The following is a 6,000-nucleotide window of genomic DNA, read 5'->3' as shown; positions in this document are numbered from 1 at the left end:
CCTGGCATTCACTCCAAAGAGTTCAATCTTTGCCTCATCAGACGAGAATTTTGTTTCTCATGGTCCGAGAATCCTTAAGGTGCATTTCAGCAAACTCCAGGCGGGCTGACATGTGTTTGTACTAAGGAGTGGATTCGATCTGGCCACTCTACCATACAGGCCTGATTGGTGGATTGCTGCAGAGATGGTTGTCCTTCTGGAAGGTTCTCTCTCCACAGAGTAATGCTGTAGCTCTGACAAGAGTGACCATCGGGTTCTTGGTCACCTCCCTGACTAGGGCCTTTCTCCCCCGATCGCTCAGTTTAGACGGCCAGCCAGCTCGAGGAAGATTCCTGGTGGTTCTGAACTTTTTCCATTTACGGATGATGGAGGCCACTGTGCTCATTGGGACCTTGAAAGCAGCAGATATTTTTCTGTAGCCTTCCCCAGATTTGTGCCTCAAGACAATCCTGTCTCAGAGGTCTACAGACCTTATATAGACAAATGTGTGCCTTTCCAAATCATGTCCAATCAACTGAACTTACAACAGGTGGACTCCAATTAAGCTGTAGGAACATCTTAAGGATGATCAGTGGAAACAGGATGTACCTGAGCTCAATTTTGAGCTTCATGGCAAAGGCTGTGAATACTTATGTACATGTGATTTCTTAGTTTTTTATTTTTTTTTAAATAAATTTGCAGATATCACAAAAAAAAAAACCCAACTTTCTTCACGGTGTCATTATGGGGTATTGTGTGTAAAATTTTGAGGGGAAAAAAATGAATTTATTCCATTTTGGAATAAGGCTGTAACATAACATAATGTGGAAAATGTGAAGCGCTGTGAATACTTTCCGGGTGCACTGCACATAGCGGACATCGGGTATTGGATTTTTATTTGATGATGTATCTACTGACCAAATACACCCAAATTGATAAAGTAAATATGTCCTTTAAACCAGTGGTTCCCAAATGGGTCTACTACGGTATGCCGGCGGTCGGTGTACTGGCAGCGGGGCAAGCACAAAATGGCCCCTTGCGGGCTCGCTGCGGGCACAGTGGCACACCACGCTATTTATTCTCCCTCCAGGGGGAGAGTATATTAGTAAGATTTAACAAAGGGTGCTACTGGAGCTGTAAAGCGAGTATTATTACCCTTTATATAGAACCAGCATATTGCACTGTACGTGGAGGGGAATTTTAATACAAGTAAACATACCCTGACATAAAATAGAAGGTAAAGATGGTATTGGTACCATTTACTTACAAGCTGTAAATAAATACATTCATTGCGTACTATGAACCACCATAATAGGCACATTCTGAGTAACACATATTGCTCCCACAGCACGAAAGTTGGGTATACAGAGCCTTACCTCCTCACAAGTAGTTTTACCTTTCCTTTTCAGACAATAGGAACTTATGATTTTAACCATTTAAATGATATGGGTGAGTGAAATTCTCCCTCAGCATTTCCCTCAATGATTCTCACATATCTGAATTAGCGTGAGTGCAAGTACCCCCTTCCCCCGATTATCACAATATAACCCTACACTACTAAAACACTAGTAAATCCAGGGAACAGGTGAAAGACCTGAAACTTGCCTGTCCTGTACCTACTTATTAAGGTGCACCCTTGATTAAAACAGGGGAGACCCTCTTTCAAACTATGTACCCCAGATTACGCTCACAGGGGTGAGAAAAGCCTCAGCAGTGAAGAGATTATAAATTTGTTGTGCAATGTTGAAAAATGTAACATCAATGGTTAAGACTGAGTAAATCCTTAACTACTATGTTCAGTTACAGATGTGTCCTCTAATACCTAGCATCTTGGCGCCACATGGTGCGAGGCGCCCAGCGCAACTGTGATGCTACAGCACTGGTAACACTGCAAGTCTTTTTTCAAGTTTGGAGTCCTAATGGCATCTCACCCGCAGACAAAACTGCTCTCAGGGAACCAGAACCTCAGGGAACCAGAAACATTAGGCTGCGACTTTTCCTGTGCATGTATAAAACACATACAAAGTCGCAGGTGAAGCAAAATGGACCATCACAAGAGTAACAGCCGAAGCGACTCGTATCAAAACTCTTTTTACACAGATTTGAAGCTCAGTCGCACACAGATGTACAAGTATCACAAGCCCCAAGGGTCAGTGTACGCTAGCAATGTAGCCTTATCACACCTGGTTGTTACATCAGTGCGAATAAGACACACATTTTGAGGAAATAGGACACTTGGTGCAGCCGTGTAGCACAGACCCTGGCCCACCGAGAGGGGCTATTTGGCATGACTTGAGTCACAGTATATGAGGACACATCTGTATCACTACAAATACAGTGCCTTAGAAAATCAGCTACAAAGGTGTTAGCCTCCTACTTTGGAATGATCATCAATAAAGACTTTGCCATTCTTGAATTAGCCGGTTGTGAGGGCTGAAATTTCTGGTGCACTAAACGCATATGAGCTATCTGAGGAGCCAGTCTTGAAAATGGAAACTTTCTACAATGATATAGTGTAAAATAAGCAGTGATCAGGCACCGGTCAGAAAACGGGCTGTTACACTCATTAATACTCAGGTATACGTAAACCTGCTGAGAAGATGGTCAACTTCACATGAAAAGGGGACTATAAAATGTACCTAAAGGGGTGTATTCAGTTATAGTCGGAACTGCCGTCTTGTTGGAAAAGACGTCAGTTTCAGACTTTTTTAGGGCGAATCGCGATTCTACCTATTCAGTGGGGCTGTCGTTTTTCTGACAGGTCAGCAATTCCGACTTGTTGGAAAACACGTGGATCCACGTGTTTTTGTCGGATTAAGCAGCCAAATCAGACAAGTTTTAGCCCCGATTCTGACAATGTCAATCTGACTTTAAAATAAGATTTTACTTACCGATAAATCTATTTCTCGTAGTCCGTAGTGGATGCTGGGACTCCGTAAGGACCATGGGGAATAGCGGCTCCGCAGGAGACAGGGCACAAGAATAAAAGCTTTAGGATCAGGTGGTGTGCACTGGCTCCTCCCCCTATGACCCTCCTCCAAGCCTCAGTTAGGATACTGTGCCCGGACGAGCGTACATAATAAGGAAGGATATTGAATCCCGGGTAAGACTCATACCAGCCACACCAATCACACCGTACAACTTGTGATCTGAACCCAGTTAACAGTATGATAAAACGAAAAGGAGCCTCTGAAAAGATGGCTCACAACAATAATAACCCGAATTTTTGTAACAATAACTATATACAAGTATTGCAGACAATCCGCACTTGGGATGGGCGCCCAGCATCCACTACGGACTACGAGAAATAGATTTATCGGTAAGTAAAATCTTATTTTCTCTGACGTCCTAGTGGATGCTGGGACTCCGTAAGGACCATGGGGATTATACCAAAGCTCCCAAACGGGCGGGAGAGTGCAGATGACTCTGCAGCACCGAATGAGAGAACTCCAAGTCCTCCTCAGCCAGGGTATCAAATTTGTAGAATTTCGCAAACGTGTTTGCCCCTGACCAAGTAGCTGCTCGGCAAAGTTGTAAAGCCGAGACCCCTCGGGCAGCCGCCCAAGATGAGCCCACTTTCCTTGCGGAATGGGCTTTTACCGATTTTGGCTGTGGCAGGCCTGCCACAGAATGTGCAAGCTGAATTGTACTACAAATCCAACGAGCAATCGTCTGCTTAGAAGCAGGAGCACCCAGCTTGTTGGGTGCATACAGGATAAACAGCGAGTCAGATTTTCTGACTCCAGCCGTCCTGGAAACATATATTTTCAGGGCCCTGACAACGTCAAGCAACTTGGAGTCCTCCAAGTCCCTAGTAGCCGCAGGTACCACAATAGGTTGGTTCATGTGAAATGCAGAAACCACCTTAGGTAGAAATTGAGGACGAGTCCTCAATTCTGCCCTGTCAGAATGAAAAATTAAGTAAGGACTTTTATATGATAAAGCCGCCAATTCTGACACACGCCTGGCTGAAGCCAGGGCTAACAGCATCGTCACCTTCCATGTGAGATATTTGAAGTCCACAGTGGTGAGTGGTTCAAACCAATGTGACTTTAGAAAACTCAACACAACATTGAGATCCCAAGGTGCCACTGGAGGCACAAAAGGAGGCTGTATATGCAGTACCTCTTTTACAAATGTCTGAACTTCAGGCATTGAAGCCAGTTCTTTCTGGAAGAAAATCGACAGGGCCGAAATTTGAACCTTAATGGATCCTAATTTTAGGCCCATAGATAGTCCTGTTTGCAGGAAACGACCCAGTTGAAATTCCTCTGTAGGGGCCTTCTTGGCCTCACACCACGCAACATATTTTCGCCAAATGCGGTGATAATGTTTTGCGGTTACGTCCTTCCTGGCCTTGACCAGGGTAGGGATGACTTCATCTGGAATGCCTTTTTCCCTCAGGATCCGGCGTTCAACCGCCATGCCGTCAAACGCAGCCGCGGTAAGTCTTGGAACAGACAAGGCCCCTGCTGGAGCAGGTCCTTTCTCAGAGGTAGAGGCCACGGTTCGTCCGTGAGCATCTCTTGAAGTTCCGGGTACCAAGTCCTTCTTGGCCAATTCGGAACCACGAGTATAGTTCTTACTCCTCTCCTTCTTATGATTCTCAGTACCTTTGGTATGAGAGGCAGAGGAGGGAACACATACACTGACTGGTACACCCACGGCGTTACCAGGGCGTCCACCGCTATTGCCTGAGGGTCCCTTGACCTGGCGCAATATCTGTCTAGTTTTTTGTTTAGACGGGACGCCATCATGTCCACCTTTGGTTCTTCCCAACGGTTTACTATCAGGTGGAAGACTTCTGGGTGAAGTCCCCACTCTCCCGGGTGGAGGTCGTGTCTGCTGAGGAAGTCTGCTTCCCAGTTGTCCACTCCCGGAATGAACACTGCTGACAGTGCTATCACATGATTTTCCGCCCAGCGAAGAATCCTTGCAGCTTCTGCCATTGCCCTCCTGCTTCTCGTGCCGCCATGTCTGTTTACGTGGGCGACTGACGTGATGTTGTCCGATTGGATCAATACCGCCTGACCCTGAAGCAGGGGTTTCGCTTGACTTAGGGCATTGTAAATGGCCCTTAGTTCCAGAATGTTTATATGAAGAGATGCTTCCATGCTTGACCACAAGCCCTGGAAATTTCTTCCCTGTGTGACTGCTCCCCAGCCTCTCAGGCTTGCATCCGTGGTCACCAGGATCCAATCCTGAATGCCAAATCTGCGGCCCTCTAGTAGATGAGCACTCTGCAGCCACCACAGAAGAGACACCCTTGTCCTTGGCGACAGGGTTATCCGCTGATGCATCTGAAGATGCGATCCGGACCATTTGTCCAGTAGATCCCACTGAAAAGTTCTTGCATGGAATCTTCCGAATGGAATCGCTTCGTAAGAAGCCACCATTTTTCCCAGGACCCTCGTGCACTGATGCACTGACACCTGGCCTGGTTTTAGGAGGTTCCTGACTAGCTCGGATAACTCCCTGGCCTTCTCCTCCGGGAGAAACACCTTTTTCTGGACTGTGTCCAGAATCATTCCTAGGAACAGTAGACGTGTCGTTGGAATCAGCTGCGATTTTGGAATATTTAGGATCCACCCGTGCTGACGTAACACTACCTGAGATAGTGCTACTCCGACTTCTAACTGTTCCCTGGACCTTGCCCTTATCAGGAGATCGTCCAAGTAAGGGATAATTAAGATGCCTTTTCTTCGAAGAAGAATCATCATTTCGGCCATTACCTTGGTAAAGACCCGAGGTGCCGTGGACAACCCAAACGGCAGCGTCTGAAACTGATAATGACAGTCTTGTACTACAAACCTGAGGTACCCTTGGTGAGACGGGTAGATTGGGACGTGGAGATAAGCATCCTTGATGTCCAGAGACACCATATAGTCCCCTTCTTCCAGGTTTGCTATCACCGCTCTGAGTGATTCCATCTTGAATTTGAACCTCTTTATGTAAGTGTTCAAGGATTTCAGATTTAAAATTGGTCTCACCGAGCCGTCCGGCTTCGGTACCACAAACAGC

The sequence above is a fragment of the Pseudophryne corroboree genome, chromosome 1 (assembly GCF_028390025.1).
Source record: "Pseudophryne corroboree isolate aPseCor3 chromosome 1, aPseCor3.hap2, whole genome shotgun sequence".
Lineage (NCBI taxonomy): Eukaryota > Metazoa > Chordata > Amphibia > Anura > Myobatrachidae > Pseudophryne > Pseudophryne corroboree.
Note: the sequence above shows the minus strand (reverse complement) of the source record.